The sequence below is a fragment of the Leucoraja erinacea genome, chromosome 5 (genome assembly GCF_028641065.1).
Source record: "Leucoraja erinacea ecotype New England chromosome 5, Leri_hhj_1, whole genome shotgun sequence".
In the NCBI taxonomy this organism is placed as follows: domain Eukaryota; kingdom Metazoa; phylum Chordata; class Chondrichthyes; order Rajiformes; family Rajidae; genus Leucoraja; species Leucoraja erinaceus.
In genome coordinates, this window is record NC_073381.1 from 93,195,567 (window position 1) to 93,211,818 (window position 16,252).

Genomic DNA, 16,252 nt, shown 5'->3' on the forward strand with positions numbered 1-16,252 from the left:
CTGCCTCCTGCTGTTCAGTTTTTATGCTCCACATGGTGATCCTTCTGACCTAATCGCGTCATCCATCTGTGAGACGTCCTTGGATTTCACTTATCAAGCAGTTTTTAGTGCAGCCGGTAGTATGCATTTGGTCTCATAATTACATTTCGGCTGTCTCCCTCTCTGGTCCAAACCAACGCTCCCATAGCTTCTGTACCTGTCTTTCTTCACAGAAACACTTTAATTCCTCAGCATCTGTGTACTTGGATCATTGTTCAGAGTAGTCCAATGGTGATTCTGTTAGGCAGCTGCGTTCACCTTGGTTAAGTGTCTATGCGGGAGAGCAACTGAATATCCCCGCAAATGTTCCCAGCTTAGGAGAAAGCCCGTCTCAGCTTCTGGCCCCTACATCCCCACCAATACTTGTCTGTGTCAGTATCCTGGTTGATTTAAACACCTCTATAAACTATATTCTTGCATTCCAACCTCTGTTTACGTTAGAGATACAGCATGTCAACACTTCCTTCGGCACACCACGACCAACAATCTCCCATTCACACGTTTTCTATATTATCCCACTGCCTACATTTTACAGAGGCCAATTAATCTTCAAACCCACATGTCTTTGGGATATGGGAAGTAACGGGAGCAGCCAGTGGATACCCATGCGGTCTCAAGGAGAACATGCTAACCCCACACAGCCAACATATGAGGTCAGGATCGATCCCAGGTCTCCAGCACAGTGAGGCAGCTGCTCTATTAGCTGTGGCATTGTGCAGTCTTTTCGCATTGTTGCACTCATGTATGCTATTTGCCCGGATAACACACAAAGGAAAGTTTTCAACACTATATGCTGCTAACACAGTTTGTGCAGTAAATTGCAATACTTCAAATGCAAGAAAGTGAGCACATGACGAACAACCATGTCACCAAACACTTGTGCTCTGTCCAGTTATTCTGCTGAATCTCCCGGTTGCTAACCATTTTAACTCCCCTTCCCATACTGAGCGTTTTGTTCTAGGCCTTCTCCATTGCCAGAGTAAGGCTACACACAAACTGGAGGAACAGCATCTCGTATTCCACTTGGGTAGTTTACAACCTAATGGTATGAACATTAAATTCTCCAATTAAAGGTAAGAAACCTCCCCCCCCCCCCACCCCCCCCCCCCCCCCCCCTGTTTCCATCCATCACTTGCCAGGTTTTGGCCTGCCCCCACTTCTCTTCCAGTTTTCATAACACCCCCCCCCCCACATTCCCCCCCCACCGCCAGGTGTGGAACTCCCTCTTAAATTTAGCCAAGAACTGTTAGGACCCTCTGTGGCAGAGAGGACCGAGATTCACAACCACTCAGGTGTGCTGCTTTTTCTCATCTCGACATAAAGGAGTTCCCCCTTATCCTTAAACTGTGAAAGGGACTGGTGCCTGTTCTGGACTTCCCCAGATCGGGGAACAATCTTCCTGCATCTAGCCTGTCCAACCCCTTAAGAATGTTGTAAGTTTCTATAAGATCCCCCCTCAATCTTCTAAATTCTACGAGTATAAAGAAAGGATCCAGTCTTTCACTTGACAGTCCTGACATCCAGGAATCCAGGCTGGTGGAGATTTGCTGTACTCCCTCAATGGGAATGACTTTAAACTTCACTGCCTGGGGGCACCTGCATGCCTAATTTCGATGACTGGTAACCATAGAAATTAAGTGCCGTAGGCCATCTCCCCTTTTCGAGCCGCACCACCATTCAGATAAAAGTCTACATTCCTGTTGTTTTGCCACCAACCTGCCTAATCTCTCATTTACCCCATTATACCCTTTTGCCATGCATTTGCTCATCTCACCCAGCCTATCCAAGTCACCTTGCAGCCTCTTAACATCCTCCTCACAGCTAACACTACCCCCCAGCTTCATGTCAGTAGCGTGGATAGGGGAGAACCAGTGGATGTGGTGTATCTGGACTTCCAGAAGGCTTTCGACAAGGTCCCACATAAGAGATTAGTATACAAACTTAAAGCACACGGCATTGGGGGTTCAGTATTGATGTGGATAGAGAACTGGCTAGCAAACAGGAAGCAAAGAGTAGGAGTAAAAACGGGTCCTTTTCACAATGGCAGGCAGTGACTAGTAAGGTACCGCAAGGCTCAGTGCTTCTATTTACAATATAGCGAGTATTTAAACCAGGGAAATTGAATGCAACATCTCTTGCAGATTCATGAAGCAGGGGGGGAGTGTTATCCTGAGGAATCTAGTCTGGCTGCAAGGTGACTTGGATAGGCTGGGTGAGTGGGCAAATGCATAGCAGATGCAGTATAATGTGGATAAATGTGAGGTTATCCACTTTGGTGGCAAAAACAGGAAAGTAGACTTTTATCTAAATGGTGGCCGATTAGGAAAAGGGGAAATGCAACGAGATCTGGGTGTCATGGTACACCAGTCATTGAAGGTAGGCATGCAGGTGCAGCAGGCAGTGAAGAAAGCGAATGATATGTTAGCCATGCATAGCAAACTCATTTGAGCCTATCCAAGTCTACTGCAGCCTCTACAGGGTCTTGGTCACAGACCACACTGGAGTATTGCTTCATTTCAGTCTCCGTGGATGAGGGAGGACCAGTGCCATAGAGGGGTGAAAGGTTCTTCCAGACTGCTTCCTGGGATGTCAGGACTTTCCCACATGACTGGATAGACTTGTATTGTATTCTTGTAAAGCAAATTTTATTTGGGGGTTCACTTTGAGACAACGAAATGAACTTCCCGTAGCAGGCAGTAAGCAAAAAATCACAAGAAAAGTAATAAAAATTAATAATTTTCACAATGGCAAACATATGAAAATAAAATTGAAATACCGCAAAATTTAACAAAAGCACAAACACAGAAAGTCCACAACACAACATAACATAAATGGCACCCAGGTGACGAGGGACCATGTCCAGCCAGCCTGCCCCTCCGTGTCCATCCGTGGTGCGGATGCCTTGAGCTGGGGGGTAGTCGTTAGCTGGGAGGCCCGATGTTAAGAGGCTGCAAGGTGACTTGGTAGGAACGCCGAGTGGGCAACCCCGACATGAGCAGATCCAGTCAATGTGGATAAATGATGAGGTTCCATCCACTTTGGTGGCAAAGCCGGGAAAGTAGACCCCGCTTTTATCTAAATGGTGGCCCGATTGGGAAAAGGGGAAATGCAACGAGATGTGGGTGTCATGGTACACCGGGTCATTGAAGGTAGGCATCGCAGGCCCCGCGATGTTCCAGTGAAGAAAGCGAATGATGGAGTTAGCTTTCATAGCAAAAGGATTTGAGTATAGGAGCAGGGAGGTTCTACTGCAGTTGTACAGGGTCTTGGTGAGACCACACCTGGAGTATTGCATACAGTTTTGGTCTCCAAATCTGAGGAAGGACATTATTGCCATAGAGGGAGTGCAGAGAAGGTTCACCAGACTGATTCCTGGGATGTCAGGACTTTCATATGAAGAATGACTGCAGCACCAAAGACTTGGCTTGTACTCGCTAGAATTTAGAAGATTGAGGGGGGATTTTATAGAAACTCACAACATTCTTAAGGGGTTGGACAGGCTAGATGCAGGAAGATTGTTCCCGATGTTGGGGAAGTCCAGGACAAGGGGTCACAGTTTAAGGATAAAGGGGAAATCCTTTAGGACCGAGATGAGAAAAACATTTTTCACACAGAGAGTGGTGAATCTCTGGAATTCTCTGCCACAGAAGGTAGTTGAGGCCAGTTCATTGGCTATATTTAAGAGGGGGTTAGATGTGGCTAAAGGGATCAGGGGGTATGGAGAGAAGGCAGGTACAGGATACTGAGTTGGATGATCAGCCATGATCATATTGAATGGCGGAGCAGGCTCAAATGGCCGAATTGCCTACTCCTGCACCTATTTTCTATGTTTCTAAGAAGGCTCCCGAGCTGAAATGACAACCAATTCATATTCTTCAGAAATGCTGCCTGACCAGCTGAGTTATTCCAGCACTTTGTGCCTTTTTGTTACCAGGAGTTGAAGGCTTGAATTATATAAAGAGTCTGGAGCTTTTTTCCCTGGCGCGTAGGAGGCTGAGGGGTGTCCTTATAAAGGTCACAAAGTCATGAAAGGCATAGATAAGGTGGATGATCACAGTCTTTTTACCCAGGGTAGAACAGTCCAGATTAAGAGGGCATACATTTGTGAAAGAAGAAAAATAGGAATGAGACCTGAGGGGCAATTTCTTCACGTGGAGGCTGTGTGTACATGGCCGTAGTGGTGGGTGAACTGTCAGGAGAGAAAGCTGTAGAGGTAGGTATAATGGTGATGTTTAAAGCATTTGGAAAGGTACGTGAATAGGAAAGGTTTACAGGGTTTTTGCCAAATGCAGACCAGCTCAGTTATAACACCTAATCGGTACAGACAAGTTAGGTTGAAGTGCATGTTTCTACGCTGTATGTCTCAGCACCTACCACCTCTTGTGTCTCCATTAAATGATTGTTCTCTGGGTCGGGATTCATAGTAATAGCCTGGGATTCCTCTTTAGGATCTCTGCAAACTATGCAAACTATACTGAAACCGGTATAACCTTCCGCCGGTGACACAATAAATAATTAAGAGGCTATATTTACTGGGTAAATACAGAAGTGGGAGTGCTTCAGTTTGGCACTCAACAAAGCACCGGATAGAACAGAGGAAGGAAACACTAATTGCAAAAACTGGGGTCTAATCTGAACAAGGACATGCACACAACTGATGGCTCTGCATCAAACCAACACTAAGCCACATTATTAAACCAGGGGCGAGCAACAGCACAATTAGTACATTTACAGTTATGCTGGTTTGGATTTGGCATTTAAGCTGCATTTGAAGCCAAATTTTGACTTACAGAGTTGAAAATAACTTCAACACAGAACGAATAATCCTGAAGAGAAGATATATATATTGTGTCTTTAATGAATCCTGGACATCTCAAAACAATATGGAGGCAGAGCAGTAGTGTTGTCGCCTTACAGCGCCAGAGACCTGGTTTCGATCTTGACTAATGGTGCTGTCCGTACAGTTTGTACGTTCTACCCATGACTATGTTTTCTCCGGGATCTCCAGTTTCCTCCCACACTAGGGAACTGGAGCAGCAGCTGGATGACCTCGGGATCATCTGGGAAACCGAGAGTTTCCTGGACAGGACCTACAGTGAGGTTGTCACACCGAGGATACAGGAAGAGCGAATGTGGGTGAAACCGAGCAGGAGAAGTAAACAAGGTTTTAAGGAAAACGGTGGCTGTACCTGTTGAAAACAGGCGCACCCTCTTGGGAGCTGTCAGAGTGGACGACACACCAGTTTAATTGACAGCCAGGGCTGTGATTCCAACACTGGTGCTGAGGCTCAACGGGAAAGAGTGACATCAGGCATAGCCGTAGTGGTGGGAGACTTCATCGTCAGAGGTGCAGGCAGGAGATTCTGCGGCAGCAGGTGAGACTCCAGGTGTGTTGCCTCCCTGGTGCCAGGGTCCAGGACGTCTTGGAGCAGCTACACGGCATCCTCAAGAGTGAGGGGGAGCAGCCGGAGGTTGTTGTGCATGTTGGCACAAATGATATAGGTCGGAAGAGGAAGGAGGTTCTACAACACGAGTTTACGGAATTGGGTAGAAGACTGAAAAGCAGAACCTGCAGGGTTGTGATCTCAGGATTGCTTCCAGTACCCCGTGCTAGTGAAGGTAAAGACAGGAAGATACGGGGAATGAATGTGTGGCTGAGGAGTTGGTGCAAGGGGCAGGGATTCAGATTTCTGGATGATTGGGATCTCTACTGGGGCAGGGGTGACCTGCACAAAAGGGACAGGTTGCACCTTATCTGGTGGGGGGCCAACATCCTAGCGGGCAGGTTTGCTAATGTTACACGGGAGGGTTTAAACTAGATTGGCAGGGGGGTGGGATCTCGTACAGTACAGAGGCACGTGAGGGGCTAGAAGTTGGTATGTAGGGTGGTGTGGGAAAGGTTATTGGACAGAATAGACAGGTGAAAGACAGAGGAGGGTTGGTTTAAACTGCACACATTTTAATGCAAGGGGCCTGAAGGGTAAGGCAGATGAGCTTAGGGCATGGATAGGTACGAGCGACTGGGATATTGTAGCCATGATTGAAACCTGGTTAAGGGAGGGGCAGGACTGGCAGCTCAATGTTCTGGGGTACAGGAGCTTCAGAAGAGACGGGCCAAGTGGGATATTATTAAAGTGTGCTGACGAAAGCTCAGAATATATACGTCCCCGTTAGAGTGATGGGCAAAGCAGGCAAACGTAAGGAAGCTTGGGTGACGAGGGAAATTGAGGCGTTGGTCAAAAACAAGAAGGATGCATGGGACAGGTATAGGCAGCTGGGATCAAGTGCACCCCTGGAGGAGTTTTGGGAACTATGGAGTAAACTGAAAAAGGAGATCAGAACGGCAAAAAGGGGACGGGCGATAGCTCTGGCTGGTAGCATTAAGGACAATCCCAAAACATTTTATAAATACACTAGACTAAGTGGGACCCGTTGGGTCCCAGCTTCACATGGGAGGGCTGGTCCCCCAACGCAATATTCCACCTCTCCACCAATTCCAATATTGGTGAGGGCTAGTATGGACATTGTGGGCCGAATAGATTCTTGGGCTGGTGGCTCAGTCACTCAAGCCTGTTGTGCTGGCAGCTCACTCACTCACGGCTGGCAGTTGACACAGCTATTCCTTGAAATTCCATTTCAAGCAGCATGCAAGGCCACCAAATTCAAGTGCAGTTTCTTACCACTTCAAGCAGGGTGCAAGGCCACCAAATTCAAGTGCAGTTTCATACCATTTCAAGCAGGGTGCAAGGCAACTAAAGACAGCGAGTCATGACCTCTCCCTCCTCCATCTTGCGGAGACTGAGCCACGCCCACAATTCTGGGTTTTATAGTCCCTCCCCCTTCCACCAGTAGGGGCGTGGCCTTCATGGCATGATTGACAGGAGAGAGAATCTCAACATTTCTAAAACACTAATAACTTTTATTTTTCATCGATGGGAAAAATCCTCGGTACCTGATGAGCGGAGGGGGACTTTGGGTAAGATGGCCAAAAATCACAGCCATATGTGGTAGCGTTTTTTCTAAAATCAATATAAAACACAAACAGGAAGTGGTCAAGATTAGACTTTTAATTATATAGAAGGCAAGGCAACTTTAAGTAGGCAAGGCAACCTTAATTAGGCAACACAGCTTTAGCATTTCCAAACTAAATTTTCAAACCACGTTAAGGGCACTGAGAGGTCAGTAAAACCACTCACAGTTTAGTAGTCATGTGTTCAGTGTTATTCACAGCTCAGACTGAGAGACATGACCCTCTCACTCCCCCAACTTGCAGAGACTGACTGAGGCACTCAACACTTCCGGGTTTTATAGTCCCTCCGGAAGGGGTGTGGCCTTCGGGAGAGAGAATCTCAACATTTTTTAAACACTAATAACTCTTTTATTTTTCATCGATGGGAAAAATCCTCTTGTACCTGATGCAGCGGAGGGGGACTTTGAGTAAGATGGCCAAAAATCACAGCCGTAAGTGGCAGCGTTTTCTCTAAACTCAATATATGGAAAAACAGGAAATGGGTAACTAGAGAGAGAATGGGACATCTCAGGAATCAAAGACATCTCAGGAATCAAAATGGTCACCTCTGTGTGGAGCCACAGGAGATGGGCAAGGTCCTCAATTATTTCTCCTCTGTATTTACTGAGGAGAAAAACAATAGGACGGAGGAACTTGGGACAGTCAATGGAAATGTCTTGACAGCAGTCAGGGTTACTGTCGAAGAAGTACTGAAGGCACTGTCGTGTTTGAAGGTAGACAAATCTCCAAGGCCTGATCAGATATATCCAAGGACATTGCGGGAAACTGGAGAGGAAATTGCAGGAGTCCTGGTTGAAATTAATGAGTTGTCTTTAAATACAGGAGAAGTGCCGGAAAACTGGAGGGTGGCAAATGTTGTGCCTCTTTTCAAGAAAGGCTGCAGGGAAAATGCTGGGAACTATAGGCCGGTGAGCTTAACATCTGTAGTTGGTACGTTACTGCAGAGTTCTCTGAGGGATAAGTTATACAGGCATTTGGATGGGCAAGGGCTGATTAGGGATAGTCAGCATGGTTTTGTGCGTGGGAGGTTGTGTCCCACAAATCTGATTGATTTTTTTGAAGACGTGACCAAAAAGGTTGATGAGGGCAGAGCTGTAGATGTTGTGTACATGGACTTCAGTAAGGCATTTGACAAGGTTCTGCATGGTAGGCTGCTCTGGATGGTTAGATCGCATGGGATCCAAGGAGAGATAGCTGAATGGATAGTAAATTGGCTCCATGGAAGGAAGCAGAGGGTGATGGTGGAAGGTTGCTTCTCAGACTGGATGCCTGTGACTAGTGGTGTGCCTCAGGGTTCGGTGCTGGGCCCGTTACTCTTTGTCATCTACATCAATGATTTGGATGAGAACATACAGGGCAAGATTAGCAAGTTTGCTGATGATACAAAAGTGAGTGGTTTAATAGATAGTGAAGATGGTTGTGAACGATTGCAGCAGGATCTGGATCGATTGGCCAGGTGGGTAGAGCAATGATTGATGGAAGTTAATGCAGAGAAGTGTGAGCTGTTGCATTTTGGGACGTCGAACAAGGGCAGGACCTTCACAGTGAATGGTCGGCCTCTGGGTAGTGCTGTAGAGCAGAGGGATCTAGGAGTAAAGGTGCATGGTTCCTTGAAGGTCGAGTCACAGGTAGATAAAGTGGTCAAAAAGGCTTTTGGCACTTTGGCCTTCATCAGTCAGAGTATTGAGTATAGAAGTTGGGAGGTCATGTTGCAGTTGTATAAGACATTGGTGAGATCACATTTAGAATATTGTGTTCAATTCTGGGCACCATGTTATAGGAAAGATATCGTCAAACTTGAAGGGGTTCAGAAATGATTCATGCGGATGTTGCCAGGACTAGAGGGTGTGAGCTATAGGGAGAGGTTAAATAGGCGCTGGGTCTCTATTCCATGGAGCGGAGGAGAACAAGGGGTGATCTCATACAAAATGATAAGAGGAATAGATCAGGTAGATGCACAGAGTCTCTTGTACAGAGTAGAGGAATCGAGTACATAGGTTTAAGGTGAAGGGGAAATTATTTAATAGGAATCCGAGAGGTAACAGGGTGGTGGGTGTATGGAACAAGCTGCCAGAGAAGGTAGTTGAGGTTGGGACTATCCCATCGTTTAAGAAACAGACAGGTACATGGATAGGACAGGTTTGGAGCGATATGACCAAGCGTAGGCAAGTGGAACTAGTGTAGCTGGGACATTGTTGGCCGGTGTGGGCAAGTTGGGCCAAAGGGCCTGTTTCCACACTGTAATCGCTCTATGACAAGACATACAGGTTTGTAGGCTAATTGGCTTGGTAAAATTGTAAATTGTCCCTAGAGTGTGTAGGATAGTGTTAATGTGTGGGGAATCACAGATCAGCACGGACTCGGTGGGCCGAAGTGCCAGTTTCCGCGCTGTGTCTCTAAACTCAACTAATTAACCATTGTTAGGATTTGTAGTTGTTATCCACTTTAGTATATATTGCACATAGATAGATAGTTACAGAACTGGATTGAGGTAAATCCCAGCCAGGATCAAAGTGAGGAGCTGAGTTGGGATGGATCAGACAGCCAGTTGGCATTGCTGGAGAAGGAAGGAGAATGCTGGTTTCACACGCTGATGGACAACTTGGGAGAAATAACCACCCGATTTGTGAAAATCAACTACATTTGTGAAACAGCGGAAACACCTGTCAGTTCACCAAATGTGCCATACTGGAGCAAAACCTTTGCAGTGTGAAGTTTGTGGTTTCCACTGCAGGCAGAGAGCATCCTTGAAATGCCATATGACCAAGTACAAGGCAGAAGCTGAACTTGAATTTGCTTGCGACCAATGTGAGAAGCGGTTCGAGGAGGCTCACAATTTGAATGTTCATATGTCCATGAGTAATCCCTTGACCCAGAATACAGATAAAAACAAACCTATTGGAATTGAATTAAGTCAGCTAAGTTTGGAAACATTAATTAAGCAGGAACCCAGTTAATAGTTATTCAGCAGCTAAACGATGAATCTAAAGAATCTTGCACCCTTTATCAGTGTCAGCAAGATACAAAGGATTAACATGAATAAATGCAATCAAGCCAGGCTCACCTACAATAGGTAGAGCAAAGGAAAGGTTAGTGTGGAGAATATAGTTCTGAGCATTATAGCACACCAGTTCCAGAGACAAAGTCCAATGTCTGCAATGGGGTAGAGGTGCAGCAGGCAGAATCCTAGCAATTGGAAGGACTGTTCAGAACTCTGATAACAGAGGGCCACAGTTACACCCTGGACGTGCATTCAAGTCGCAGCGTTGTGTTGAATGAGGGACAGTGCCCATCCAGTAGAAATAAGGATTCAATGGAGGAAGTTCTGGATGGTTCAATAATCCTTTCACCTCGGAATGGAACAGTGACTGAAAATGGTGAGGGTGATAATGTTGCGAAGTATCAACCTGTCCCAGTGTTAGCAGACTTTCAGCCTTGTACATACAGTGGAGCCACTTGTACATACAGTGGAGCCACTTGGTCAGTGGTCAGTGGATGTGGACAACTGGGAATCCCCATTGAAGAAGGATATGTTCTTGTGCTCAGATCCTGAATGTACAGAGTGTTCCCGGGAAAAAGTTCAGGTACAAGATGCAACTCAACCATTAAATGTAAAAACAAAAACAGTTAACTGCAGTGAAGCATTTTGTTCTATAAGAAATGATGTTGTGGATGGATTGGAGTCCAGTGATCTTTCTGAGAGGTATTTATCAAGTGAAGATGACAGAGAAATAAAAGTTAAGAATGGCTCTTCAGATGAGTCTTTTCAACCATATTGGAAGAAGAAGAGTAAGTTACCAGTTAAGAAGTGCAATATTAAGGATGTGAAGAAACAACCTGGACAAAAACGTGGCCGAAAACCAAAGTCAAACTTGGAAAGGGAAGATATCGATGTCAGTATATGAGTTGCTGTGCTGTTTACAGAGGAGTTGACAGACTTAAGAAACACATAAAAGAGCAGCATGAAGAGGTATGTGAAAGATATTGCCCCCACCCAGGATGTAACAAGGTGTTTCTGATTGACCGCTACCTGCAGCGTCATGTAAAGCTGATCCATACAGAAGAAAGCACATCTTTACAGATCAGGAGGAAGTGCAAAGCTTTTGGTCACAACTTCGGAAAGACAAAGCCACATTTGATCAACAATCTTGAAGCATTTTGAGTATCGTATGACTAAGGGTCTAGAGAACATTTTGAAACGGATGGACCTCTTGAAAGAGATTATGTATAACCCTATCCAGGAAGACAATGACTCAAACTTGGTGTGGCAATCAGGACATTGATGAGGATGGCAATGATGGCATTTGATATAATTTGATATAATTTAATTGCCACACAACCAAGGTCGGTGGTATTTGGGTTGCCAGCAGCGGTACAATAATAAAGAACCCACAACCACAATAAAAATTTTACACAAACATCCACCACAGCATTCATCACTGTGGTGGAAGGCACAGAACTTGGCCAGACCTCCGCCATTTCCCCCCATGGTCGGGACCTCCACCCTCCGCAGCCGTTGATGCGGGCGTCCAGATGGTAAAGGACAAAGTCAAAGTCAAGGTGAGTCCAGGATCGGCTCTTCCCCACCGGAGACCGCGGTTTCAGGCTGGTGCAGGCCGGCGGTCAAAGTTTTAAAGTACCTGCCGTGCCGCAGCCGGAAGCACCGCAGTCTGCAGGGCCTGCGGTCGAAGCTCCCCTCCAGGGGAGATGGTAAGTCCATACCGCGCCTGCGGTAGAAGACGGCCACGGGCCGGCGGTGGAAGCTTCTTCTTCCCCCCGGGTCCTCCACGAGGGATCCCGGGCTGTAGATGCCGCACCAGCTGGAGTTCTGCAGACCGCGCGCTGCTTCAGGCTGCCAGCTGCCGTGGGCCAGCTTAACGGAGCACTCCCCTCCGGCGAGCCCCAGCGAGGTCTCATCCACTCCGCGCCGAGAGTCCACGCTGCGCCCGCTGCTGAAGCTCCGGGCGCGTCTCCGGGAAAGGCCGCCCGATCCTCGATGTTAGGCCACAGGGGAGGCGACCTGAAAAAAGTCGCCTCTCCATGGAGGCGACTGGGGTTTCCCCCTCACCCCCCCCACACATAACACACAAAGAAACATTAAAAACAGACTTTTAAAATTACTAGCGTCCCCTCCCCTCACTGATGAGAAAGACATTCTGTTTTGTTCCCAACCCTGACCAGATCGATGCCGATGGTGACAGCAGAGGAGACACCTGCAAGGACTTTGACAACAACATCCCAGATATCTATGACGTGTGCCCTGAGAACAGCGCCATCAGTGAGACTGACCTGAGGAAGTTCCAAAGGGGACAATGCAGATCGTTCCTAACTGGGTAGTGCGCAACAAGGGCAGGGAGTTACTGCAGAACGCCAACTCTGACCTTGGCCTTGCTGTCGGATTTGAGGAGTTCAATGCCATCAACTTCAATGGCACCTTCTACATCAACACAGACTGCAATCTACGCTGGCTTTGGCTTCCAGTCCAGCAGCCGCTTCTACGTGGTGATGTGGAAGCAGGCCACCCAAACCTACTGGGAGGAGAAGCTGTCCAAACCCACGGATACACTAGCGTCTAGATCAAGGTGGATAACCCCACCACAGGCCGAGACGGGGGAGCACCTCACTTGTGCAACGATCTTCGAAGAGACTGGCAACACCCTTGGACAGGTCCAAACTTTATGGCACAACCCCAATATTGGCTGAAGGGATTACACCGCCTACAGGTGGCACCTGCTCCATCGACCCTAAACAAACTTCATCAGGATGCTTGTCAATGAAGAGAGTGAGAACTGGTTGCCATACCATTGGTTTGATGGGCTTTGGGATAGTATTGAACTGGTAGCCATACCTTTGGTTTGGTGGAGTTTGGGGTACTGTGATACATTATGACTCTATCCTTCTGCTAATCATTGCTCTAATGCTTGTGAGCATTGTGTGTACCTACCAAGGGCTGTGAATGTTATCATGTTTGATAAAAAGGAGGGAATGAAAGAGACAATAGTCAAATCTAAAATTGAGTCGTTCTTCTATAAAAGCATGGACTAGTGGAACAAAAGAATTGCCGGTGCCAAGTCTGAATGACTTTGCAAATTATATGGAACACAATATTGCTCTGCTCTCATTCAGGAGAACATACAGAAGCTTGAAAGCGCACACCACAAGATTCAAGAACAGCTTGTTCCCCTGTTATCTGTTTCTTGAACGGTCAATCCACGAGCTAGGATACTGTCCGATTCACCTCTACCCCATTGTTGGCATCTAGTCTGTAATCTCTCATCAACCAGGGATCCCTAACTTGCCAGCCTTACCCTTCATCTTTACAGTAACTTGCTGTACTTGAGCTATTTCTATCATATTTTTAAGCTTCTGACTTGCCAGATGTCCATTTACCTGCAAACACCCCAAACTTGTTCTTGCTCCAATCAAGGCCCTTAACGTGGACTAGTGTGATCTTAAAATTAATAGAATTATAGTCACTGGTGAAAAGTGCTCCCCAAATTACACTTCTATCACTTACCTTGTGTTGTCTCCCAAGATAAGGTCCAGTGTTATGTCTTTACTCATAGGGCCTTCTATACATTGATTCAGTCCATATGGACAGCATCTATGGCCTTTCCCTCATCAACCTTTTTGGTTACCACTCCAAAAAACGACAATCACATTTATAAGGAACTATCTTCCAGGTACAAAACCATACTGGCTATCCATGTATCAATAAGGACACGATAACAGGGAACAAGGAACATCAATTAAAGATTTAATGAAAGGGAAATTATATTTGATAAATGTAATAAAAGTTGAGGATATACCTTGCAGCATAGATGATGATGGATGCAGTATATTTAGATCAAAGATCCTATTTGTGGAGAAGCAACATAGAAAATAAGCACAAAAACATTAAGTAACATTCCAGGGCTAGATCTTCATATTGCTATTATTTTCCCAAATACTGCAATTGTGAACAGTGATTACATTACATTAGTGTGATTAGATGAATGAATTACAGAGTGCAAGTGTAATACAAAATTAACTCAAACACAGCATATGAACCATTTAAAAAGAAATGATTTAAAAAACATTAAAATAGAAAATTACCAGAGTCAAAAATTATAAACATATTATTCTTTAACAAGAATTAACAGAATTATGAACTAACAGAATTATTAATCTAACCTTATATCACACACACAAACTGTTCTCCCGCAACGTTGATTACACTGCGAGTCGGGTCGCGTAGGTTCCGGTTACTAAAATGGGCGGGGGGAAATGCCCAGGACCCCCTCCGTAGCGTACTACACGTCAGCCCATTGCATTTCGCAGGAGTGGCCTATCTTGCTCCGCTATAGGATCTTTGCTTCAGACTGAGTGTATGGAACTCGTCGTCGCGCGAGTGCCCCCCCCCCCCCCCCCCCACACACACACACACACACACACCGCGCGGCAGCCTCGACCAATCACCGCCCTGCCGCGGCCAATCGCCGCCTTGCCTCGACCAATCGCCGCCCTGCCTCGGCCAATCGCCGCCCTGCCTCGACCAATCGCCGCTCTGCCTCGGCCAGTCACCGCCCTGTCGTGGCCAATCACCTCGCGGCCGCCCCGTTCAAACCATAGGGCGGACCAATGGGAGGCCCGGGCAGCTGCGCAGGCGCAGTGTGGTTCGGCGCTCGAGCTGTCCGGAGGTTGGGAACGTTTGGTGTTTTGAAAAAAAAACCGCCTTTTTTAAAAACAGAATAATAAACGTGAAGCAACGGCGGATTTTCCGGGAAGGAAGCGGCGAGGAAGGTGAGGTGCTGTGCGTGGTCTATATATATATATATATGTATGTATTGAGGTCGGGGAGGGTTGGGCAGCAGCATGGAGCTGACACTCGGCGGTTGGGCGGCGCAGCTTCCTGCCGTCAGATGAGAGCTGTCAGAGAGATAAAGATAGAGACACGACATGTGTCGGAAGCAACAGCAAGAAGGGTCCCGACCCGAAACATCACCCATCCTTCTCTCCAGAGATGCTGTCTGTCCCGCTGAGTTACTCCAGCATTTTACTGTCTGTCTGCAACTAGTTCAAGAGGGAGAGTTGGCTTCGGGCTGCAGGGCGTATCGACGCCCAGACCCGCCAGGCTGCACAGGGATGGATGGATGGTCCTTGTAGTTTACTTTATTGTCACATATCCCGAGTTGCAGTGGACATTTTAGTTGCTTGCTAACTAACCCGCAGTCAGCCCCGCTGTAGGATCTTTGCGCAGTACTAGGCTCACTAGTCCTGTGCAAAGCCGCTCCGCCCTCGCCGGACATACATAGCACCGGATTAAACAGTAGCTAGCCGGCCGGCCCGCTCACACAACCTCGCAACTCAGCCCACTGCACTTGCACCCCCAATCACCATGATCATTACACCGCAATGGTTTTGCGGTAACTTTAATCATTTTTAACCAAAGTCCCTTTTCTAACAGCCACGTGCTTGCATTACATTTTTAAAATATAGCTGGGTGACACGAAACACCTTGCAATAAAGATAGACACAAAATACTGGGGTAACTCAGCGGGACAGGAAGCATCTCTGGAGAAAATGGATAGGTGGCGTTTCGGGACGGGACCTTTCAGACCTTTTTCAGATCTTTCCATCTGCTTTATTTGAAGCTTGAAGTGGTTTTCATATTGATCTATTTTAATCCGAAGTTATGATATGTTTTATTTTTCCTCCCGGTAAGGAAAGCGTTGCTTTGCTTTTTGGTATTGGCTGGAAAATAGTTTATCCTTGCGTTTATCATTGTGCTCCTGGACAAGTGCATGGGTAAATCCTCTATGCCAGACAAAAAAAATCAATTGTACTGTGCGAGTGCCCCGTCACTCAATTTATCCAAACTGCAGCATCAGTCTGGACGATAAATTAAGTGGGCGCGAGAAAATAATCAATCCAAATGAGACGAAACTTTTTTTGCATATCTTTAATTTACTGTTCTTTATCTCTCTACATCATCGGCTATATCTCTCGTTTCCCTTCCCCTTGACTGAAGAAGGGTATCTACCCTAAACGTCACCCATTCCTTCTCCCCAGGGATGCTGCCTGTCCCGCTGACTTACTCCAGCTTTTTGTGTCTATCTATCTTTAAGCAGTGCGTATTTGGGCAGCCACATTTGTCAAAGCTTTTGACAAGTTGGATTTTGGTTTTGTTTACTGAAGATTTTA

General features: G+C 46.5%; 1 protein-coding gene and 1 long non-coding RNA gene across 2 annotated transcripts in view; one reads left to right on the forward strand and one right to left on the reverse strand.

The window, feature by feature from the left end:
- Positions 1-6,281: 6,281 nt before the first annotated feature.
- Positions 6,282-14,444, reverse strand: LOC129697585 (uncharacterized). The gene is made up of 3 exons (XR_008723546.1): positions 14,243-14,444; positions 13,879-13,925; positions 6,282-7,058 (listed from the first exon to the last, which is right to left on the reverse strand). It is a non-coding gene; the product is annotated as an uncharacterized LOC129697585 (long non-coding RNA).
- A 262-nt stretch (positions 14,445-14,706) lies between these two features.
- Positions 14,707-16,252, forward strand: part of lbr (lamin B receptor) — a 42,658-nt gene continuing 41,112 nt past the window's right edge. The window contains exon 1 of the mRNA XM_055636272.1: positions 14,707-14,851. The gene's annotated coding sequence lies outside the window, so the exon portion shown is untranslated. The remainder of the gene's footprint in view (positions 14,852-16,252) is intronic.